This window comes from Mesoplodon densirostris, chromosome 12, assembly GCF_025265405.1.
Source record: "Mesoplodon densirostris isolate mMesDen1 chromosome 12, mMesDen1 primary haplotype, whole genome shotgun sequence".
NCBI lineage: Eukaryota > Metazoa > Chordata > Mammalia > Artiodactyla > Ziphiidae > Mesoplodon > Mesoplodon densirostris.
Window position 1 is genome coordinate 152,539 of NC_082672.1, and position 25,771 is coordinate 178,309.

At 42.6% G+C, this 25,771-nt stretch overlaps 1 long non-coding RNA gene across 6 annotated transcripts in view; it reads left to right on the plus strand.

Annotated features, from left to right (window-relative positions):
* Positions 1-541: 541 nt before the first annotated feature.
* The window catches only part of LOC132500319 (uncharacterized), a 61,351-nt gene continuing 36,121 nt past the window's right edge, over positions 542-25,771 (plus strand). For 5 of the 6 annotated variants that reach the window (XR_009534012.1, XR_009534017.1, XR_009534015.1 and 2 more), the window contains exon 1: positions 542-732. This is a non-coding gene — a long non-coding RNA (uncharacterized LOC132500319). Of the gene's footprint in view, positions 733-1,880; positions 1,978-25,771 lie in introns of all 6 variants that reach the window. The other variant, XR_009534013.1, reaches the window with a different exon arrangement.

Consider the following 25,771-nt stretch of genomic DNA (forward strand, 5'->3'; position numbering starts at 1 on the left):
TTTGAGTGTTTTATTTATATCAAATTGGATAAAATGTGTGTATTTCTCAGACAGAAAAGACGTGTCGAGGCAGGAATGTAACTTTCAACTATTCATGGGTACACAAGTACACTGGGGAGACTGTAAAAGTTCAGATTGTGATTCAGTAGGTCCGGTGGGCCTGAGTTCTATTTTTTTAACAAGCTCACTTTTAACTAGTGATGCCACAGTCTCTGATTCATTAACGACAATTGTGAATAGCAGAGACATAATTAGAAAGGTAAAAATTCATATTTAATTTTGAACTTAAAGTGTTTTATGGATTTTACACCTTTAATAGGATAGTAAGCACAGCAGCAACAATCATTTGTGAATATTTACTATAGACCGTGTATCTTTCTAACTTTGTAGTGTAGGACTCCAGGAAAAATGCCTGGGCTGCGGTCACAGTGGGCGGGGCCCTCAGGCCGGGCCGCCCCTCCAGGACCTCCGACGGGGCCCTGCGCTCCTGGCGGCTCCCTCCCCCGGCGCCTCCGTCCCTCCCAGAAGGCCTCGGGGCAGAGCGGTCCCACCCACTGCGCCCAGAACGGAGCCCGCGTTTCCGCAGAGCTGGAGCTCCCGGCTCGGGGTCTCTTCCCTCCGCCTTCACGGAACTGCCCCGGAGCCCGCGGCGAGGGCGGCCTCACTGACGCTGCCGGCTCTGGAGGGGCCCCGGAGGCCGAAGCCGCGACAGTCGTGCGGACGGCGGGCCGGGTAAGTGGGCGCCGACCCTCCGCCTGGTACGGTGCCCTGGCGGCAGGGCAAGACCAGCTTCTGAGGGGCAGGGGTTCGCTGCCACCCGCCGCTGCTGTGCAAAAAGGGTGGCCCCCAGCGTCTGGTCCCGGGAACTTCGGTCCCTCCTCTCGCCCCTGCCCTCGGCCTGGCTCGCGGGGCCTGGGGGGCGTGGGGAGGGGGTCGGCCTGAGTGTCCTGAGGGGAAACGGGGCAAGGGAGGCGCAGGGCCCGGCTGCAGCGTCAGCGCGCCTCCCCCCGACTGCGGGGAAGGCGGCTAAAAACTCCTCCCGAGGCTCGCAGGCCCCTTATTCAGCGGAGTCCCTCTGCCCTCCTTCCTCCCTGAGCTAAAGGACCGGGGGGAGGGGATAGGGCAGGGCACTGGCGCAGGTAATGGGGACCATCAGCAGGTGATTGTTAACTAAGGAAAACCGGCTCTCCCCACGTGAGGAATGCAGCGCTTTTCTTTGTTTGCGGAGATGCCAGAGGCTGGGCTCCCTGAATTCCTTCCTTTCATATGCACCTCAGCGCTCTGGGGCCTGCATTCTGTATTTGCATATCCTGACATCCTCAGGGTTCGCGGCTCACACTGGAGGGCTGCAAGGGCTGATGACTGTGATATCCTTTGTTTACTGAGATGGCAAGAAATATTCCATTTCTCACAGGTTTGAGGGGCACAGAGTGAAAAGGGTAGGAGAATCTCACTCGGCATGTACTTTGGTTTACACATAGATAATATGTACACTTAACTGTGCTACTAGAGGTTCTCAAGTGCGATCAACTTGTACTACTGCCCTCTATGTATTAACTTCATGAATATCATAAGATACATGCCTATAGAATTGACTTAATCCATTTAAATAGGATAATGGTTTTTAAAGGAAACATAATTGAAATATGACAACAAATCCCTTACCACTAAAGGCTGGGTCTGGAGCAACCTAAATAAATGTTCCATTGTTAAAATATTGAAAGATGTATTCAATAGAAATATCAACAAAAATGACAAATGATGAGGGCAGCAGAATGTTGAAATGTTCTATCTTTATCCTTAAAGTGGCAGAACATCATGTATTAGTAGGCGCTGAGGGCAGAAGATGCCTGATTTATACCTTTGTCATATTTGTACAGTTGTTTCAACAAGTAACTTAAAGACCAAATGGAAAAAAAGGAGGTTTGTGCCTGAGATCATGTTGATGTGAAACCAGGGATGGCCACCTTGTCCCAGGTGAGTTAAGTTTACCTGGCAGGTAGACCACAGAGCTCCTGAGAAGCAAGGGTTGGAATTTTTCTGCTGGGTGCCCCTTAGGTTCTGTGACTTGACTGATTGTGAGTCATGTTTCGGGAAAGACCTGATCACAGGAAAAGGGTGGGGAAGAGTGATTTGGGGAGCAGCTAACAACATGCATCACGGCTCATGGCTTGAATGAATTTTAAAGAAACAGGAAAACAAATGCTTCTTATGGAATCAGAGAATGTCCAGCCGGACAATCCCAGAAAATGAGGAACACCCATCCCATTTTCCAGATGAGAAAACAGAGGCCCAGCAAGGTGAAATCCCTCACCCAAGTTGCACGCGTCTCTCCTCCCCACTACATGGTTCATGAAAGCACGACTTTTCCTGTCGTGATCACTGCTGAACCCCAAAAAGGACCAGGCATCTAGCCGCTGCTCCAAAAATTTTGGTTGACTGTAGGAACAATGCTATTTTTTTCTTTCTCACTCTTATTCAGGATTGTGCCAAGAACTCCCCAGGCTGCAATGTAATTCGATAAATGTAAATATTAATTGAGTTTTGTTGTGATGAGGACTTAGGCTTTGGAGGTAACAGACTTGGTTCAGATCTTGGTTCTGCCACTCAATAGCTGTTTGGCTTTGGGAACATTACTAAACCTCTCTGAGCTTATTTCCTCCTTTGTAAAGTGGGGATAAATGTATCTGAGCCAGCAGAGCACCTGCATGAGAGATGTGCACTAAATATTGGTCTTTCTCACTCTCCCACGCCATCTCTGTGCTTCCCAGAGAAGATGTATAGAAGGATATAGTACTTTTTAAAAATAATTAATTAATTAATTAATTTTTGGCTGTGTTGGGTCTTCGTTGCTGTGCGCGGGCTTTCTCCAGTTGCGGCGAGCGGGGGCTACTCTTTGTTGTGGTGCGCGGGCTTCTCATTGCAGTGGCTTCTCTTGCTGCGCTTGTTGTGGAACACCGGCTCTAGGCCCACGGGCTTCAGTAGTTGTGGCCTGCAGGTTCACTAGTTGTGGCGCATGGGCATAACTGCTCCGCAGCATGTGAGATCTTCCCTGACCAGGGCTCGAACCCATGTCCCCTGCGTTGGCAGGCATATTCTTAACCACTGCGCCACCAGGGAAGTCCAATATAATACTTTATAAAGAGGGGTTTTAGTTGATTTCAGATAGTGTACATGTTTCTTGTAGAAAAGATTTTTCCACTATAGAAACATTAACATGCAATACCACTACAAATGCAGTATTCTATGGGTTAGATATTATCAGTAAATTTTATAAGTAATTGGGCAAAGGCCAAAGCACTAGGTACTGGGGAGTAAGAAGTCTCAAGTCTGGGGTGCCCCCCCACCCCAATTTCAAGAGCAGGGTGTGTTTTTCAAATCCATATTTCATCTGGTCTTTGTTTCTCATCCATCCTCTGTGTCTGCCTTTCACAAAAGGCTCAGATCCTCCACTTTCACACCCTCCTGGCTGGCTGTGCTCCAGCTCCCGTCCTGGAACCTCTGCACGCATGGGTGTGTCTGCTCTCCCTGGGCCTCACCAGCTTTGCCAGGGAGCTGCTGTATCGTGCACTCCTAGCTGTACCCCAGAGTGCCTAGACCCTTCTGGTACATGAAGTACACCCTCATCACCATGAGTGCACGCCCATCCCCTTACCTTATATCCTGCCTCTAAGCCAGGCTTGGGGGTGACTAGTGTGCATTCAGCTATGTGAGGTGCTGGGATCAAAGTGAAGTTCCCAACTTTTGAAGTTGCAGGCTTGAGGGGCACACAGTGATGTAAAGTCGGGTCACCTGACTTAAAGGGGGGGCTGATTGCTTTAAAGCCAGGGCAGCTGGCTTAAACCCTGCGTCCCTCCGCTGCAGGACGAGACCAACTTTGGCGCTGCTCGGGTTTGCTCCAAGCCAGCACTGCTGTGCAGGAAGAGCTTCCAGTAGCGCCTTAGTGCGGGGGGACTTGGTCCGTTGTCTTGCCGCTGCCCTCAGAGCGGGACCACCTGCTCTTCTGGAGGAGAATCAGGGAGGGGGAAGTGCAGAGTCCCGGCTGGAGTTGCGGCACCCCTTGTCTGATGGCAGGGAAGCGGGGACGGGGCTGTGTGGTGTCCTGGGGCTGGACTCACCAGGTCGACTCAGCCTCTCAGCCTCCTAACCTCACCCCACACACCCCACAAGAGTCTCCGATAATATGTAATTGTGCCTTAGGTTCTCGGTCTTCAAACTCATACCCAGGCTCCCAGGTCCCTTGATTTAGCCAATTCCTCTGTGCTCTTTCTTCTATTAGATACAGTCCCAGAGGGAGGGGCTGGGGGATGGGACTGGAGGGACCCCGGCAGCACTGGCCTAGGCTGACTAAAGAGATCCAGGGCCTGCGCTATGACACATGTGCGAGGACCCTTAAGGCGCAATCGAGGGGGCCAGTTAGAGGCAGTCCTTGTTGCCTCAAGTGAGTATGGATCACCGTCCGGTGGGGAGCATGCTGACCCCTGAGAAGTACTGTTAGAAGGATGTGTTCCTCCCTCGGCTTCAAGGACATGGGTGGGCTTCAGGGCTCCATTTCCCCTCCAGACCTCCAGGGCTGACTGCACCCCAGCGGCCTTGCAGACCTGGCTTCCTGTCCCAGAACTTGCCAGGCTCCAGGAAGAATCCAGACTGCCGAGATGGTGCTTGAGCGCTCCAGCTTAAGAAGTGCTGTCCCTGGGGACCCGACAGTGGAGGGAGGAAGGGTGAAGGGAGTAGGGGGGTGGGGTTGGGAGGGGTGGCTGCCCTGGGAGACGTTGAGATAGAAATATCGCCCCCCACACCCCCTGCCCCCTGCAACTGACTGACCCACTGATGCCACAGGATCTCAGGCCCTTTTAGTCAGGGATGCCTCGGTTTCTTTACTCCTGCGTTCAAAACTATGCAAAACCAACTCTTCATCCTCTTGCTGCCTGGCCAGGACTTGTAAAGCATTGTTCTTTTGGAGCACTCGTTCCCTAAACTGCAGTTTGGAGCTGTCCCAGCTATTTAAAGGTGTTCTCCTTAAACTGAGACTAAATCCTACTCTTTTGGAAAAACGCCCTGCACTTCCGAGGAGATCATGTTTTCTGCCCATTCCTTCCTTCTACTTCCCTCTTAAGAAGCCCTGTGCTCAAAGGGCTTGGTGACTTATTTTTTACTTGATGTCAAAAAGAAACCTTCCCCATGCACCGCAAAAATCTTTCCTGGAGCATAGGTGTTTCAAAACCATGACCGTGTTTTGCAGTCAGTATACACTGGGTAGACTGCCTAGCAGTCCCTCCAAGAGCCAGAGGTGAGCGTAATCAACTTATCTGATTGGATGCCCTTCAAGTTTAGGAAGGTCCCATTCTTATGCCCCAGCAGATAAGACAGGGCCCTGGATGGCTGTGGCTGTGATTAGATAACTTCTGATGATTTTATTTCCCTTACTGAGCTGCTGCTTCTAGGTTAAATTCATTTTATTACCTGTCCTTTTTTTTTTTTCTTTTTTTTTTTTTGCGGTACGCGGGCCGCTCACTGTTGTGGTTTCTCCCATCGTGGAGCACAGGCTCTGGACGCACAGGCTCAGCGGCCATGGCTCATGGGCCTAGCCGCTCCACGGCATGTGGGATCCTCCCGTACTGGGGCATGAACCTGTGTCCCCTGCATTGCAGGCAGACTCTCAACCACTGCGCCACCAGAGAAACCCTACCTGTACATTTTTAAAGAAAGACTGAAAAAGTCACTGTAATAGGTCAGGAGTCTGAGCTCAGGGTTAATCAAAGGTACTCACAGGGAGGAAGGTGGATAAACATAGGTGCGTAAAATAGGAGGGTTGGCAAGTACAGCCAAGACAACCGGGCTCACTGTGCGCACTAATAAAGGCCAGAATCTCCTCATTTATCTCTGGTGGGAAGTTCTGATGGTTTCTCAGGATCAAACTCAAATCATATTCAAACTAGGGGGCTTCCCAGAAGGCACTGAAGCACCGGCAGAGCCCACCTGTGCTCTCACCTTGGCACTCCAGGATCAGAGTTGGGTTTGGAGATGGGGTTGCTGTAACCCCAAGGAGGTGAGCAGAGAGGAGGAGTTGATTACCGGTCTCCTCTGACTCTCTGGCCCAAATTGCCTGGCTTCACGGTGGGGGTGCAGAGTTTTGCTTTGAGCAACTTATGGGGCACTTCCAGACTGGTGGGGTTGCCCAGTGGCCCGACAGTCTGACAGGCTGGCTGCGGTGTGACCGCCCTTTGTTTCTTCAGAATCTGTTCATCAGGAGGTGCATGGTTGCGGAAGCCCATTCACCGCCCCCCCCCCCCCCCGAGGGTGATGGCACCTTCCCTGGCTGTACCCTATGATCACCAGGTACTTGAAATGAATGCAAGGTTTTTGACTTCAAGGAAGAGCTCACATAACCCCTTCTGCCTCATAATGTGTGGGATTTACTATAATGGAAGGACATTATAAAGAACAGGTAGAAAACTCACCTGTTGGTCTCCATGTAGGAGTTTATTTTGCATGAATCTCTCCTACATGATTAGATAGCAGAGGTTTATTTTTGTTCCCGTGTGTGTAGTTGTGGCAGAGGACATAGGTATGGTGGTTTGAAGCCCTCAAAGAAATATTCTCAGAATTCTCAAGACTTCTCTTGATTGGAACCGAAAGAGACCTGGGAAAGGAGGAAAAGCAAAGGAGGAGGGAGAATGAATGGCTGTTTCTCAGTAAATTCACCTTCCTCGTTGATTTTTCTGTCTTCTCATTTCTTTTAACTTCTATGTATGTCTAATGGAATGATGTAGAAAGGCTGATTTTTATGCTTTAAAAGATTTTACATCACAAAGAAACTAGAAGTGGCTAACAAAACTTATTCACATCAATGTTACATAGAGACTTTGATATTAAATTTGTATACTAAAATGGGTTAATCCAAATTTTCTTTTTCTTTTTGAGTGAATATTTGTAACATATTTTTGTAGATAATAATTTATCCTAGATATACAAAATTGTGAGAATGGGTACCATTTTTCACCACTTAAATGATTTCTTTTAAATGAATAGATCGTACACTTTAAAGGCCAATGTTGTCTTACATGTTGTTTTTTAATTCCTTGATTTCCAAAACTTGTGTTTATTTAATTGATTCCTATCTAATAATCTGTCTCTCCTTTATTGTTTCTTACTTTATATTTTATTGATCTATAGTTAATTTACATTATTATATTAGTTTCAGAGGTACAACATGGTGACTCATAAATGTTTAGGTTCTTCTCCATTTATACTTATTATAAAAGAGTGGCTCTATTCCCCATGCTATACAGAACGTCACTGTAGATTATTGATTTTATACATAGTGGATTCTTCCTCAGAATCTCCTACCACTATTTTGCTCCTCCACCCTGTCTCTCCCTGCTGGTAACCACTAGTCTGTTCTTTAATCTGTGAGTCTGTTTCATTGTTGTTGTTGTTGTATTCAATGTTTTAGATGCCACGTGTAAGTGATAACCTACCAGGCTTGTTTTCTCTGCGGCTTATTTTACTAAGCATAATACCCTCCAAGTCCATCCATGTTCTTGCAAATAGCAAAATTTCATTTTTTGCTGAAGTCATCATAAATATCATTTTTTATCCCCTAACCTATTGATGAACACTTAGTTTGACTCTATATCTTGGCTATGGCAAATAACGCTGTTATGAACATTGGTGTGCAGTTATTATTTTTTTTTAAATAGTGTTTTTGTTTTCTTCTGATATACCCAAGAGGGAAATTGCTGGATATTATGGTAGTTCTATTTTTAGTTTTTTGTGGAACCTCCATTCTTCTTTCCACAGTAGCTGCACTACTTCACATTCACATCAGGAGTTTACAAGAGTTTCCCTTTCTCCACATCCTCACTAACCTTTGTTATTTGTGACCTTTTTGATGACAGCCATTCTGACAAGACTGAGGTGATATATCTCATAGTTTTGATTTGCATTTTATTGCCGATTAGCTATGTTTAGCATCTTTGTGCATTCTGGCTGTCTATCTGTATTTTTTCCTTGGAAAAATGTCTATTTAGGTCTTCTCATTTTTTAAAAAAATATTTTGGGTGCAGTTCTGATGTTGAGTTGTATGTGCTGTTTCTGTAGTTTAGATATGAACCCTTGCTTGGTCATCTTTTTGGTGTTAACCTCTTATCATGTGCAAATATTGTCTCTCCTTCAGCAGGTTGTCTTTTCATTTTGTCTTTGGTTTCCTTTGCTGTGCAAAATCTTTTAAGTTTAGTGAAGTCCCATTTGTTTATTTTTGCTTTTGTTTCATTTGCCTTAGTAGACTGAACACAAAACTGTTGCTATCATTTATGTTGAAGAATGTTCTGTATTTTCCTCTCGGGGTTTTGTGGTCCTACATTTAGGTCTTTATTCAGTTTTGCGTTAATTTTATATACGGTGTGCTAAAATACTCTAATTTTATTCTTTTCCATGTAGCTGACCAGTTTTCCTAGTACCACTTATTGAAGAGACAGTTCTTTCTCCATATTGCCTGCTTTGTCATAAATCAATTAAATATACGCGTGTGGGCTTATTTTTGGGATCTCTATTCTATTCCAGTGATCTTTGTGTCTGTTTTTGCTCTGGCCCGATGCTCTTTGATTACTGTCGCTTTGCAGTATAATCTGAAGTAAAGGTGCCTGATGCCTCCAGCTCTGTTCTTTCTCAAGATTGTTTGGCTATTTGGGGTCTTTGTGTTTCTATACAAATTTTAAAATTACTTTTTCAAGTTCTATGAAAATGCTTTGGTATTCTGATAGGGATTGCATTAAATCTGTAGATTGTCTTTGGCAGTATGGTTATTTTAACAGTATTAATTCTTCCAGTCCATGCACCTGCTATATTTTCTCATCTTTTTCTGTTGCCTTCAACTTCTTTCACCAATGGCTGATACATTTCTGAGTACATGTCTTTTACCTGCTTAGGTGTGTTTGTTCTTAGGTATCTTATTATTTTTAGTGTGATTGCATATGGTATTGTTTTCTTAATTTTTTTCTTTCTGACAGCTTTGAGTTTTGTTTTTTTCTTCTTTTTCTAATTCCTTCAGGTGTAATGTTAGGTTGTTTATTTGATATTTTTCTTGTTTCCTAAGAATAAGCTTGTATCACTATAACTTCCCCCTGTGAACTGCGTTGGCTGTGTCCCATAGATTTTGGATCACTGTGTGTTCATTTTCATTTCTCTTGGGTATTTTTAGAATCCCTCTTTAATTTCTTCACTGTTCCTTTCTTCCCCTTTTATTCATCTGTGATGTGAGGACTATCTTTAATATTATGTTTGTATTTCTTTCAGTTGTGTGTGTGTGTGTGTGTGTGTGTGTGTGTGATTATTTAAGTTGCTGAGCTCTTAATTTTACATGGACACTAACAACCCTGCATTGTTACGCTCCCCCACAGTTACTGAATTTGACCTTATATTTTACATCTACTTGTTTTGTGTGTCCCTTAACTTCTTATTGTGAATATAGATGATTTTATTACTGTTTTCTTTCATCCTTCCTATTAGCTGTGTACATGGTTGATTTACTGCCTTTGTTGAATATTTGCCTTATCCAATGAGGTTTTTCCGTTAGTAAGTTTCCTTTTCTAATTTTTATGTTTCAGTCATGGCCTTTTCTTTTTCACTGAGAAAAGCCCCTTTAAGATTTCTCATAAAGCTGGTTTGGCGATACTGTGCTCTTTTAGTTTTGCTTCTCTGTAAAACTTTAGATCTCACCATCAAATCTGAAGGAGAGCCTTGCTGGGTAGAGTATTTTTGGTTATAAGCTTTTCCCTTTCATGACTTTAAATATACCATGCCACTCCCTTCTGGCATGCAGAGGTTATCCTGAAAAGTCAGCTGATAACTTAATGCAAGTTCGCACGTTTGTAACTTGTTGGTTTTCCTTTGCTCCTTTTAATAGTGTCTTTTTTTTTTTTTTCTTTTTGCTGTATGCGGGCCTCTCACTGTTGTGGCCTCTCCCGTTGCGGAGCACAGGCTCCGGATGCGCAGGCCCAGCGGCCATGGCTCAGGGGCCCAGCCGCTCCGCGGCATATGGGATCCTCCCAGACCGGGGCACGAACCCGTATCCCCTGCATCGGCAGGCGGACTCTTAACCACTGCGCCACCAGGGAGGCCCTAATAGTGTCTTTTTATCTTTATTTTTTTGCCATTTTAATTACAATGAGTCTTGGTGTGGTCCTGTTTGGGTTGATCCTGTTTTGGCCTTACTGTGTTTACTGGACTTGGATGTCTGTTTTCTTTCCCAGGTTATGGAAGTTTTCAGCTCTTATGTCTTCAGGTATGCTCTACACTGCTTTCTCTTTCCTTTTTGCTTCTGGGACCAGTATAATGCAAATATTAGTACACTTGATGTTTCACATGTCTGTTCAACTTTCTTCATTTCATTTTAATCTGTTGTTTTACAGTTCATCTTCAGTGATTGCCAGTACTCTGTCCTTCAGTTTTCTGATTCATTCCTCTGTGTCATTTAGTCTACAGTAGTTTCCTTTTAGAGTATTTTTCATTTCAGTTATTGTATTCCTCATCTCTGTTTTGTTGTTCTTTAGTGCTCTAACTCTTTTTAAAAAAATTCTACCTTCTTGCTCTGGTCGTCCACTCTTCTCCTGAGTTCTTTGATCATCTTTGTAGTCATTACCTTGAACTACTTTTTGAGGAGATTGGCTACCTCCACTTCACGTAGATCCTCTTCTGAGTTCTTTGGTCATCTTTGTAGTCATTACCTTGAACTACTTTTTGAGGAGATTGGCTACCTCCACTTCACGTAGATCTTCTCCTGAGTTCTTTGATCATCTCTGTAGTCATTACCTTGAACTACTTTTTGAGGAGATTGGCTACCTCCACTTCACTTAGATCTTCTCCTGAGTTCTTTGATCATCTTTGTAGTCATTACCTTGAACTACTTTTTGAGGAGATTGGCTACCTCCACTTCACGTAGATCCTCTTCTGAGTTCTTTGGTCATCTTTGTAGTCATTACCTTGAACTACTTTTTGAGGAGGTTGGCTACCTCCACTTCACGTAGATCCTCTCCTGAGTTCTTTGATCATCTCTGTAGTCATTACCTTGAACTACTTTTTGAGGAGGTTGGCTACCTCCACTTCACGTAGATCCTCTTCTGAGTTCTTTGGTCATCTCTGTAGTCATTACCTTGAACTACTTTTTGAGGAGGTTGGCTACCTCCACTTCACGTAGATCCTCTTCTGAGTTCTTTGATCATCTCTGTAGTCATTACCTTGAACTACTTTTTGAGGAGGTTGGCTACCTCCACTTCACGTAGATCCTCTTCTGAGTTCTTTGATCATCTCTGTAGTCATTACCTTGAACTACTTTTTGAGGAGATTGGCTACCTCCCCTTCACGTAGATCCTCTTCTGAGTTCTTTGATCATCTTTGTAGTCATTACCTTGAACTACTTTTTGAGGAGATTGGCTACCTCCACTTCACTTAGATCTTCTCCTGAGTTCTTTGATCATCTTTGTAGTCATTACCTTGAACTACTTTTTGAGGAGATTGGCTACCTCCACTTCACGTAGATCCTCTTCTGAGTTCTTTGGTCATCTTTGTAGTCATTACCTTGAACTACTTTTTGAGGAGGTTGGCTACCTCCACTTCACGTAGATCCTCTTCTGAGTTCTTTGGTCATCTCTGTAGTCATTACCTTGAACTACTTTTTGAGGAGGTTGGCTACCTCCACTTCACATAGATCCTCTTCTGAGTTCTTTGGTCATCTCTGTAGTCATTACCTTGAACTACTTTTTGAGGAGGTTGGCTACCTCTACTTCACGTAGATCCTCTTCTGAGTTCTTTGATCATCTCTGTAGTCATTACCTTGAACTACTTTTTGAGGAGGTTGGCTACCTCCACTTCACGTAGATCCTCTTCTGAGTTCTTTGATCATCTCTGTAGTCATTACCTTGAACTACTTTTTGAGGAGATTGGCTACCTCCCCTTCACGTAGATCCTCTTCTGAGTTCTTTGATCATCTTTGTAGTCATTACCTTGAACTACTTTTTGAGGAGATTGGCTACCTCCACTTCACTTAGATCTTCTCCTGAGTTCTTTGATCATCTTTGTAGTCATTACCTTGAACTACTTTTTGAGGAGATTGGCTACCTCCACTTTACGTAGATCCTCTTCTGAGTTCTTTGGTCATCTTTGTAGTCATTACCTTGAACTACTTTTTGAGGAGGTTGGCTACCTCCACTTCACGTAGATCCTCTCCTGAGTTCTTTGATCATCTCTGTAGTCATTACCTTGAACTACTTTTTGAGGAGGTTGGCTACCTCCACTTCACGTAGATCCTCTTCTGAGTTCTTTGGTCATCTCTGTAGTCATTACCTTGAACTACTTTTTGAGGAGGTTGGCTACCTCCACTTCACGTAGATCCTCTCCTGAGTTCTTTGATCATCTCTGTAGTCATTACCTTGAACTACTTTTTGAGGAGGTTGGCTACCTCCACTTCACGTAGATCCTCTTCTGAGTTCTTTGGTCATCTCTGTAGTCATTACCTTGAACTACTTTTTGAGGAGGTTGGCTACCTCCACTTCACGTAGATCCTCTTCTGAGTTCTTTGATCATCTCTGTAGTCATTACCTTGAACTACTTTTTGAGGAGGTTGGCTACCTCCACTTCACGTAGATCCTCTTCTGAGTTCTTTGATCATCTCTGTAGTCATTATCTTGAACTACTTTTTGAGGAGGTTGGCTACCTCCACTTCACGTAGATCCTCTCCTGAGTTCTTTGGTCATCTCTGTAGTCATTACCTTGAACTACTTTTTGAGGAGGTTGGCTACCTCCACTTCACGTAGATCCTCTTCTGAGTTCTTTGGTCATCTCTGTAGTCATTACCTTGAACTACTTGTTGAGGTGGTTGGCTACCTCCACTTCACGTAGATCCTCTTCTGAGTTCTTTGGTCATCTCTGTAGTCATTACCTTGAACTACTTTTTGAGGAGGTTGGCTGCCTCCACTTCACGTAGATCCTCTTCTGAGTTCTTTGGTCATCTTTGTAGTCATTACCTTGAACTACTTTTTGAGGAGGTTGGCTGCCTCCACTTCACGTAGATCCTCTTCTGAGTTCTTTGGTCATCTCTGTAGTCATTACCTTGAACTACTTCTTGAGGAGGTTGGCTACCTCCCCTTCACGTAGATCCTCTTCTGAGTTCTTTGGTCATCTTTGTAGTCATTACCTTGAACTACTTCTTGAGGAGGTTGACTACCTCGACTTCACGTAGACCCTCTTCTGAGCTCTTACCTTGTTCCTTCATTTGGATCGTGTTTCAGTGTCACCTCATTTTTCTTAACTTGCTGTTTTTATTGCTGTGTATGTAGTAGGTTCGTTACATTTCCTGACCTTCTAGAAGTGGCCTTTTGTAGGAGAGGTCCTATGTGTCCCAGAAGCCCACTGTCCCCTGGTCACTAGAACTATATGTTCTAGGTGTACCCCCCTATGTGGGCTACTTGGGCTCTTCTATTGTGGTGGGCTGACTGCTGTGGGTGGTCTGGTAGGCTTGGCTGCCCCCAGACGGCTTGTTTGACAGACTCTGCCTTGTATGGAAGCTGTCTGTGCTGCTTGGTGAGGCTAAATCATAAGGCAGTTGGCTGCACGACTCTGTGGGACACCAAATCTAGTGCTGGTTCACTTATGGGTAGAATTGCAGCCCAGGTGATATCAGGGCTAGTGCCCAGTCACTGGGGTGATGCTGGCTACTGGGAGGAAGACACAGGTCCTGAGTTCTGGCTGCAGGGCCCAGGAGTCTCAGAGTTGGTGTTGGATCACTGTTCCTGACACAGCTATCTGCAGGGTCTGGGGTATCCCTAATCTTGTGCTGTCATTCTGATGGGCAGGGTCAAGACCCAAGCGAGTCCATGGCTGCTTCTGGCCTGCAAGTGAGTGTTCTGGTCACACAGGCTGCTGGGTTGTGGTATTCCTGGAGCTGGTGTGTGCCTGTTGGTGTATGAGGCTGATCCCACTGCTAGAGCAGATTTGTTGTTGGGTAGGTCCAAGCTCCATGCAGTCCCTGTGCAGTAATCACCTGCCGACGGTGAGACTGATTCCAAGGCCAGAGCAGGCTCACTTGTCAGAGGGGCCAAGGACTCTGGGGCTGGTGCCTCTCCACTGAGGTGTGGAGGCTGGTCCTGGGGCTTTTGGTGGCTGGGCCCATGTCCAGCGGCAGCTGTGCATTGAGAGGGTCTGAAAGCAGCCTGTTTGCTGGTGGATGGGGCTATGCCCCTGCTCAGTCAGTTGCTTGGCCTGCAGCATCCTAGTACTTGTGTCTATAGTCTGGTGGAAATGGGTAGGGCTAGACCCTGAGGCTAAAAAGATAGAGGGAGGACTCTGAAATTACGCTTGCTGGTACCAGTGGCCACGAGGTAGAAGGAGCTCCCCCAAGTGGCTGCTGCCAGTGTCTGTGTCCCTGAGGCTGTGCTGTAGTTGCCTCTGGACTCTCTGGGAGACTCTCCAAGACCAGGAGGTAGGTGTGACCCAGGATCCATTCAAATGACTGCTTCCGTTCTGATTCTCGGGTCATGTGGGATTTTGTGAGCATTTTTTTTTTTTTTTGCAGTACGCGGGCCTCTCACTGCTGTGGCCTCTCCCGTTGCGGAGCACAGGCTCCGGACGCGCAGGCTCAGCGGCCATGGCTCACGGGCCGAGCCGCTCTGCGGCATGTGGGATCCTCCCGGAACAAGGCACGAACCCGTGTCCCCTGCATCAGCAGGTGGACTCTCAACCACTGAGCCACCAGGGAAGCCCCGTGAGCATCTTTTAAGTGTGGAATCTCTATTTCCCACAACCCTCTGGCTCTCTGAAAATAAGCACCACTGGTCTTCAAAGCCCAACTTTCTAGGAACCCTTCTTTCCAGAACAGGGTCCCTGGGCTTGGGAGCCTGATGTTGGGTTCATACCCTTTGCCACCTGGGTGCACCTCAGAAATTGCAATTATTCTCCCATCTGTGGGCCACCCACCTGGGGGGATGGGTCTTGACTCTGTTGAGATTTTGCCCTTCCTTCCTGTCTTGCCGAGGTGTCTTCCTTATATCTTTAGCTCTAAAACATCTTTTATGGTAGGTCCCGGCCTTTTTCATCAATTGCTGTTGTGTAAACAGTTGTGACTTTGGTGTGCCCATGAGAGGCATCAAGCTCTGGGTCTTTGACTGCTACCATCTTAGACAATCTCTCCACTTCATTCTTAAATCATATGATTTAATTTTTCTTAGTATCTTATTTGACCAGCGACAGTTTAAAATTTATTATCACTCATGTTTACTTCTCCTGTTTAAAAAAAAATTGAATAGTGCATTCATTCATTTTGAAATGAAGGTAGTGACCTGTGAATTTCCATACCTCAAAAATCAAGGGTAGAACAAAAGCATTTTCTACCGGTTTTACCCTCAAACTCTGCACCCCACACCACACTGGGGATTAACCTCTTGCACCCATGCTCACCTTCTTTTTTTGGACCGTTAACCATCGCTGCATCTGTATGTGTGTTGACAAAGTGAACTCTAGTCTTTCCAGTTTTTGTGTTTTGTTTTTTGGATTAGGGAACAGTCCTACTATCAATGTACATTTACTGGTCTGCTGAAGTTCATATTAAACCTGTCAAGCACATTACCAGAATTGGAATTGCTTGTATATACACTTTGATAAATTTTAGAGACAATGGTAGAACAGAAGTAAATTGTATTTCAAATCCCACAATATTCTCACACCATGAAAACCCTTCCCTTTTAAATATATTTGTGTGTAGTTTATCTTTTTGCCCATACTTTATTTCCCAGAGATGGGTAAGTGTTACGTTTCTTGCTAGCACATTTACGGTATTGTTCAAAGTCAGGCGTTTAGTGATTTAACATGATCATATTTCCATGAACTTGCAAGTACAAGATCTTCTCTCACACTGTCTTTTACTCCCTGCTTTTTTATATTGCCCTCCTAATTCTCAGTCCTGGTTTTTCTTTATGTTCTTCATCAACCTGGATAGGTTATACTATTTTTTTCCCTTATTCAAGACCAATAGAATAGAATAGAACACCCAGAAATAAACCCTGATATATGGCCAAATGGGTTTTGACAAGTTGCCAAGTCTTTTCAAAGTAGAAAGGATAGTATTTTCAACAAATGATGCTGAGAAGTCTTGTTGTCAACATGCAAAAGAAGGAAGACGGACTCTTACCTAACATCATATGCAAAAATTAATGAAAACATATCAAAAAACTAAATATAAGACCTAATAAAATAAAAAGTCTTAGAAGAAGACACAGGAGAAGAGTTTCATGACATTGTATTTGGCAGTGATTTCCTCAATATGAAACGAAGGAACAACAAAGGTACAGCTAACAAAAAAATAAACAATTTGCAGTACATATTTAAAAAAATGTGTATCAAAGGAATGTAAACAGAATAAAATGGCAACCCACAAGATGGGAGAAAATATTTGAAAGCCATCTATCTGACAAGAGATTTCTATTCAGAATATACAGAGAACTCCTACAACTCAACAAGAAGCAAACACCCTGATTCAAAAATGGATAAAAGACTTGAATAGATGGTTCTTCAAAAAGATGTACAAATGACTAAGCACTTGAATAGATGCTCCATATCATTAAATGCATGTTTATATATTTGTGTGCATGCATACACACACAAGCACACACACACATACACAAGCAGAAAACAAGTATTGGTGAGGATGTGAGGGAGTTGGAAGCTTTGTGCTCTGTCAGTGGGAATGTAGAATGATACAGCTGCTTTGCAAAAGAGTATGGCAATTTTTCAGATATTGAAAAATAGAATTACTACATGATCCAGGAAATTTTTACTATGAGGTATACCCAAAGGAATTGAAATCGGGGTCTTAAAGTAATATTTGTACTGCAGTGTATAGAGCAGTAATAATCACAGTAGCTAAAATATGAAAGCAACCTAAATGTTCATCCACTAGTTCCTGGATAAGCAAAGTGTGGTATACCCATATAATACAATATTATTCAGTGTTAAGAAGGAAAACATCTAGGAATATGCTACAACGTGGATGAATCCTGAGGAAATTTAGCTACCAAATATGCCATTTTTGTGACTTTTAGTGAGTCATAACAATGCAACTACTTATTTCAATTATATGGGGTACTTAGTGTAGTCAAAACCATAGAAATTGGGAGGGTAATGTTGCTTTTCAGGTGGTTATGGAACAAAAAGGAAAGTTATGTTTAAAGGATATAGAGTTACAGTTTTAAAATGTAGAAAAGAATTAGAAAGATAAATGGCGATGTTGATCGCCCAATAATATGAATGTATTTAATATCACTGAACGGTGCACTTTATAATAATTAACATGTTATACTTTATGTTATTTGATGTTACTAACATACAAAATTGGGAAAGAATGTAATATCAGGAAAGGGAGTGGCCCTGGGATACAGCAGAGAGTAATCAGAAGGGTGAGACACTGCACATGTTGAAGAAGAAGAGCTGAGAGTCTTCATTGGACAGAAGAGACTTTATAAAAAAGAAAACAAATTCCTCTGAGGGCGTATTAAATAGATATCTGTGGGTGTACTGCTATCTCCCATGGGTTATCTTTAAGAGTCTTTAATAAAGTCCATAAGGCTTGCTGAGGCTTTTTTAAAAACTGGATTCCCTAGAAGATAATTAGAAGGTGGTACTTAAGTCTATGTCTAAGTTGACAGATTTTGCAGGGAAGACGAACCTGAGGACAGTGGAGGTCCTGAGAGTGTAAGTACATGGAAATTGGAAAAAATAATAATAAAGGGAATTAGGAAAACTTTTGACTTCGAAGGTCATGTATTACTGAGTCATACCTGAAGTTTCTAAGGAGTTATATACACAGTTGCTATTTGGATTGCTTGTTGATGAAGATCAGTGGAAAAACTAGAGTCGTTTCCAAGTGGAGGTAAGATATAATGAGAGGATGGAGGTGGGAAGTAGGGAGGCCCAGAGAAAAGTGGGAAGGTCATACTGGGCCAAGATGGTGGTAATATCCAGCAGAACGGATGGTAGGGCAGACTGTGGTTTCATCTTTTTTATTTCGGCTCCCCACCTCATCCTTAATAATTCTTTGGGAATATTTCATTGCTCTGTGATGCAGGTACAGAATTCGAGTGAGGAGACTACACCCTCAGTGTCCAGCTGTCTGAGTCCTCAGTGTGCTTCAAATGATGGAGAACTATTGCTGCTTTATGAGAAGAGTTAGTACCTCGTAGCTAAGCTTTAGCTGGAGCTTATGCAGGATTGATTCCAATTTATATATACTGTTGGCATGGAGGTTCCTCCTCCTCTTTTCTTGACCATTATGAAATGAATCTATATTTCTCAATACTTGTGTATATCAGATAAATACATTAAGTAAAGGAATCTTATATATTGCTCCCTGCATAGTTTGCTCTTTCTTGTTTCTCTTTTACCTTTACTAAATTAGCACAGTGAGAGACCGTGCAATGTTCTAATCAGGAGAGATTAGAACATCATATTTCTAGAGAGGTTGGTTGGACAGAGCAGGGGTCCCAGTGAGAATCAAAGCTTCTGTTTCTACTTGGAAGTGTACCTGTATAGAGTAGAGGGCTCCAGGAAATATCCTAGAATATTGCAATGTCCCTGCGGGAGATCATTAAGAGAGGCAGGATCTGGTCCCAGATCAGTGTACTATGACATGTTTGTCAGTCATCTGGTGTGAGATTCTCAGAGCCAATCCCGTATGGTAAAGCTGGGTGCAGAGTATGAAGAACCTGTGAAAGCCTTTGATTGAATGTTAAAGATGAAGCTCTGATTTTGGGGAGAATTTTCTTACCTGACTGAATGTCACCCTTCTGTGGGGATGAGATTCTGTGCTTTTCTTCTCTTGATGACCACTGACTGAAAGTCATTAGAGGATCATGTCTAGACAGCATTCTTTATTTAATTTCTTAAAGAAGAAAACATAGAAAACATTTTTATCCACTTTCAAATTGAGGGTCAAGGGGAATGACATCAGTGAAAATGTCAGAGTAGAGAGCTCTAGCTTGTGTCCATCACCAGAAGCACTGACATACGTGGTAAAACCTGTCAGAATGATCTTATCAACACATGTAAGTTTTCTTTTCTTTTCACCCTGTAGATTTATCTTTCACTGAAACTTAACTTACTACAAGATGTGGAGAATAAACAGGGAAGTAGAAACTGCATTTCCTGATGAGAGAATCACTAAGTCACATTAGTTGTTCTGAGCTATGTCTTACTCACTGTGACTGTAATTAAAACAAACAAACAAAACATTTTTTTTGGTAAGTCAGTTCTGACATTTCCTCGTTAAAGACAAGGTAACAGATACAGATTTAGATCTACCAGAATTGAGCAAAATGTTGATTGTACCTGTGCTGCATATATGAGCATGACCTGCTACAAATCTTCATTATACTTATTGCCACAACTGACAAATTCACTTTGGCCACTCCTGATATGTTGCATGTAAGGAATGCATAGGACACTAACCCCAGCTGGTCACAGGTAAACTCTGCCACGTGGATTACTGCATGTTTTCCTGCTGGAAGACCACACATTCTCGAGTATCATGACTGCAGAGTATGTGGGCTCTTCTTTTTTCTGGATAAAGGTTAGATAATCACCTAATTTTATGAGAAATATATAAATTGTATTTGCATATTCTTCAGGTTTTTATTTATCCATTCTCTTTCAAGTCCTAAGTGCAAATATTAAAGTGATTTCCAAGAGGGTGGTAAATAAGACAGCTACGTTTACGCTCCAAAATTAGCAATAAAGCATAATACAATTGTAAATGCATTAATGTGTGATTAATATGTAGATACTATGTAAATGCAATTTTAGTAATGCTTTGTGGAGAGCTTCAGAATCTAGGTATTTAAAAAAAAAGAAGGAGTTTTTGAAACTCTCAGGGAATTATATAGAAGTCTTTGTGTCTATAATTATCAATCTGGAATAATGCATTTTCTCAGAAATAAACTAGGCATAAAATTGTAGGAAAAAACTTCATGAAATGAAAGAGCATGTGAGATGGGCATACAAGAAAAAGAATATCCTCAGAGAATAATGAACAGTGTGAAGTTCAGCAGAAGTGTAATACAGATTCAAAGAGTAAAACTTTGGAGAGCCTAATTATGAGTTCCTCATATTGCATCTTTGGAGAGACGGTAGTCATTTGAAATATGATGTTATAAGATGATGTTAACATACTTAAATACTTTCGTTTAGAAATGACCACTTAGAACCAGAATAAATGAAAGAGAGCACAAAATTATGTTTTTGTTGATTTTTGAAGATCTCAGGTGAGTGCTGATAATTTAAATATATATGATGTCAGGCTTCCCTGGTGGTGCAGTGGTTGAGAGTCCGCCTGCCGATGCAGGGGACACGGGTTCGTGCCCCGGTCCTGGAAGATCCCACATGCCACGAAGCGGCTAGGCCCGTGAGCCATGGCCGCTGAGCCTGCACGTCCGGAGCCTATGCTCCACAATGGGAGAGCCCACAACACTGATAGGCCCGCGAACTGCAAAAAAAAAAAAAAAACAATGGTGTCTTTCACTGCAAAATAAAGGAGCTGTGGAGGATTCCTGGAATGAATGTCAATATTATGACAATAGTATGAGTGTGTTTCATGTTTGGTAATTACAGTCATTGTTGCTTTTGCTGTGGTCATACATTTACAATGTTTGGTGTCAGTTGATTTTTCTCTTGTAAAAATAAAATGCAGTCTGTGTGTGTGGAAAAAAAACATACATGATGTCGTGATAAAGTTGTATGTAATTTGAGATCTGGCAAAAAGCATTTCTTTTCTGTAATGCTAGGATGCTAATTGGACATTTTTGCAAGAAAGAGATTTCAGGATGTAAATCTCGTGTCTCTAAGGTGGGAAGCCAGTTCATGGTGGAACATTCTATTAAACTTGTGTGAGTGCAGAAATATTTCTTTGGAAGAAAGAGGTCATGAATCCCTTTTTAACAGTTAGTGGTTTATAGTATACTGAATGAGCAAAATGGGTATTTCTGAACTTTAGAAAAAAAATATAGTTTTTCTGCATTTATATTATGCAGCTGATGTAGAATATCAAAAATTCTTTATTTTGAAAAACAATGTAATCAATTTGACATAATTCATATATCTTGAACCTGTGGTACACACACACAATAAAACATACATTCAAAAAACCTTTTTCACTTAAGAAATATTTTCTAGTGTGGTTGATTTACAACGTTGTGGTATTTTAAAATACATGTTTATTAGAGTATAATTGCTTTATAACACTGTATTAGTTTCTGCTTTACAACAAAGTGAATCACCTTAATGTATACATATATCCCCATATCCCCCCATCTTGAGGCTCCCTCCCAGACTCCCTATCCCACCCCTGTGGGGGACATAAAGCACCGAGCTGATCTCCCTGTGCTACACGGCAGCTTACCACTCGCTCTTTTACATTTGGTAGTGTATATATGTCAGTGCTACTCTCTCACTACGTCCCTGTGTCTCCTTCAGCCCTGTGTCCTGAAGTCCGTTCTCTACATCTGTGTCTTTATTCCTGCCCTGTCACTAGGTTCGTCAGTACCATTTTTCTGAATTCCATATATATGTGTTCACATACAGTATTTGTTTTTCTCTTTCTGACGTACTTCACTCTGTATGACAGACTCTAGGTCCAACCACCTCACTACAAATAACTCAATTTTATTCCTTTTTATGGCTGAGTAATACTCCATTATATATATAGGCCATATCTTCTTTCTATATTCCTCTGTCGATGGACATTTAGGTTGGTTCTATGTCCTGGCTCTTGTAAATAGTGCTACAGTGAATATTGTGATACATGTATCTTTTTGAATTATGGTTTTCTCCGGGTATATGCTCAGTAGTAGGATTGCTGGGTCATATGGTAGTTCTATTTTTAGCTTTTAAGGAACCTCCATATTGTTCTCCATAGTGGCTGTATCAGTTTACATTCCCACCAACAGTGCAGGAGGGTTCCCTTTTCTCCACACCCTCTGCAGCCTTTATACATTATTGTATTAATTTCTGCTGTGCAGCAAAGTGATTCAGTCATATATATATATATATATATATATATATATATATTCTTTTCCATTATGATTTATCACAGGATACTGAATATAGTTTCCCCTGCTGTACAGTAGGTCTTTGTGGCTTGTCCATCCTATGTAGAATAGTTTGCTTCTGCTATTCCAAAACTCCCAATCTTTCCATCACTCTCTCCTTGGCAACCACAACTCTGTTTTCTATATCTGTGTGTTTGTTTCTGTTTTGCTGACATGTTCATTTGTGTCCTGTTTTCGATTCCACATGTAAGTGATATTATATGGTATTTGTCTTTCCCTTTATGACTTACCTCAGTTAGTATCATTATCTCTATGTCCATCCATGTTGCTGCAAATGGCATTATTTCATTCTTTTTTATGTCTGAGTAATATCTATTGTATACGTATACCACACTTTCTTTATACATTCATTTTTTAATGAACATTTAGGTTGTTTCCATGTCTTGGCTATTATAAATAGTGCGTCTATGAACATAGGGTTTTATATATTTTTTTGAATTATAATTTTGTCTAGATATATGTCCAGAAGTGGGATTGCTAGATCATATGGCAACTCTCTTTATAGTTTTTTTGCGGAACCTCCATACTGTTTTCCATAGTGGCTGCACCAACTTACATGGCCACCAACAGTGCTGAAGGGTTCCCTTTTCTCCATACCCCATCCAGCATTTGTTAATTGTAGATTTTTTTTAATGATGGCCATTCTGATCTGTGTGAAGTGATACCTCATTGTAATTTGGATTTGCATTTTTCTAATAATTAGTGATGATGAGCATCTTTTCATGTGCCTGTTGGCTATCTGTATGTCTTCTTTTTTTTTTTTTTTTTTTTTTTGTGGTATGCGGGCCTCTCACTGTTGTGGCCTCTCCCGTTGCGGAGCACAGGCTCCGGACGCGCAGGCCCAGCGGCCATGGCTCACGGGCCCAGCCGCTCCGCGGCATATGGGATCCTCCCAGACCGGGGCACGAACCCGTATCCCCTGCATCGGCAGGCGGACTCTCAACCACTTGCGCCACCAGGGAGGCCCTCTGTATGTCTTCTTTAGAGAAATGTTTATTTAGGTCTTCTACCCATTTTTCCATTGAGTTATTTGTTATATTGTTATTGAGTTGTAGGAGCTGTTTGTATAGTTTGTAAATTAAGCCGTTGTCAGTCTCATCATTTGCTAATATTTTCTCCCAGCCCATAGGTTGTATTTTCATTTTGATTACGGTTTCCTTTGCTGTGCAGAAGCTTATAAGTTTGATTAGTCCCTGTTTCTTTTTTGCTTTTACTGTAAGTCCGCTACGTATGAACAAGTTCTGTTCCAAGAGTGTGTTTGTAAGTCCAACTTGTTTGTAAGTCCAACAAAGTTAGCCGAGGTACCCAGGTTACACAGTCGGCTATATGGTATTGTACCGTAATAGGTTTATAATACTTTTCACAGAAACAATACATAAGAAGCAAACACAAAAACAAAGAAGACATTTTTAGTCTTACAGTACAGTAACTTGAAAAGTACAGTAATACAGTACAACAGCTGGGATACTGGGGCTGGCATCGAGGGAACAGGCGAGAAGAGTTACTGATTGGAGGAGGGAGAGGAGGTGGGAGATGGTAGAGGTGAAGGATTATCAGCAGTGGGAGACAGGGGGCAAGCTCCAATTTCACTCATACCTGACCTTGATGACACAGGTTCTGGTTCCTTGCTGGATTTAATTCTATCTACCCTCTTGAAAAAATGATCCATTGATGTCTGGGTTGTAGCTCGTTTCTTCTCATCATAGATGATGACATGGTAGCACTGGTTTGCATTCTGAACGGCTGCTGCCACCTTTGGGTTCCATTGTAGGTCCGAGCCCTGTGCCTCCAAAACTAACAGTGCCTCCTCAAATTTAGAAGATGCCCTTGGCATTTTCTGTGTCGTGAATCTCTTCAGTTCTTCAGTTACTTCTTCTTCCTCCTGTCCCTCTTCATCCTTTCTCTGCGCCTCCAGTTCCATCAGTAAGCTCCTCATGTTGCACAGCAAGGAGTTCAGTGAAATCGTCCTCTTGCAGATCTAGCTCCAGCTTCTCACTGAGGGTCACTACGTTGCTGAAGACCTCTTCAGACTTCTCATCTGCCTTCTCAAGTCCACAAACATCATGAACAAACTGTGGGCAAAGGTTCTTCCAATCCCCATTCATGGTGACCAACATACGCTCACACCATGCAAAGTCAATGTTTTTTATGGCCTTGTAGATGTTATAGTCCTTCCAAAATTGTCCCTAGGTTCTTCCTGATTTCTCACTTACCTTTACTGCCTGACAAAAAGTGTGACATAAATAATATTTCTTGAAAGTCGCTATAACTTCCTGGTCCATAGGATGGATGAGCAATGCAGTATTCGGTGACAGATGCACTACTTTGATGTTGGGAAAAGTCATCCATGAAAGGGGCGTGGCCCAGAGCATTGTCAAGCAGCAAAAGAATGTTTTTCTGGGACGTCCTTCTCCGAGCAATATTTCTCTACATCTGGGATAAAGTGTTGGCAAAACCAGTCCTGGAATGTGGCCTGTGTAATCCAGGATTTGGGGTTACACTTCCACACAATAGGAAGAGAGTCATTGGCTATGTTTTTAAGGGTTCTTGGGTTCTCTGAATGATAAACTAAGAGAGGCTTCAGCTTCATATCACTGGAAGAATTGCCACCAAACAACAGTTAGCCTATCTGTTGCTGCTTTACAGCCCGGCATCAACTTTTCCTTCTTACTGATGTAGCTTCCGTCTGGCATCCTCTTCCAGTACAGTTGTGTCTCATCCACATTAAACACCTGGTTGGGTAAATGCACACCATTATCAATAATTTCTCAAAGTGTTTCAGGAAGTTCCTGGACAGCTACCCTATCTGCACCTGCTGCCTCTCCACTTACTTTTACCTTGTTGAGGTTGGCTCTACTCTTGAACCGATGAAACCAGCCATGGCTGGCATTAAAAAATATGCCCTCTGATTCTTTCCCGTGTTTCTTCTTCAAGTCTTCATAAAGGCTTTTAGCTTTTTCTTGAATCACCATAAGCTGAGCAGGATTTAGCGCTGATGTTGATCCTGCTCCTGCACACTGAGAAATTTCTCCATCTCCTCCATCACTTTTCCGCGCTTCTTTGATATTTTGTCATGAGCATTGAATATTATATTGGCTGTGGGTTTGTCATAAATAGCTTTTATTATGTTGAGATATGTTTCCTTTATACCCATTTTGGTAAGCGTTTTTATCATGAATGGATGTTGAAGTTTCTCAAATGCTTTTTTGGCATCTATTGAGATGATCATTTGTTTTGTGTTTTTCCTTTGTTGATGGAGTGTATCATGTTGATTGATTTGCATACGTTGAAACAACTTTGTGACACGGGGGTGAATCAAATTCGATCATGGTGTATGATCCTCTTATGTGCTGTCAGATTCGGTTTTCTAATATTCAGTTGAGAATTTTTGCATCCATATTTATCAGAGATATTGGCCTGCAATTTTCTTTTTTGCTAGTGTCTTTCTCTGTGTTGTTTTTTTTTTAAGTCTTTATTGAATTTGTTACAGTATTGCTTCTGTTTTATGTTTTGGTTTCTTATTTGTGAGGCATGTGGGATCTTAGCTCCACCACTAGGCATTGAACCCACACCCCCTGCACTGGAAGGCAAAATCTTAACTGCAGGACCACCAGAAAAGTCCCCAT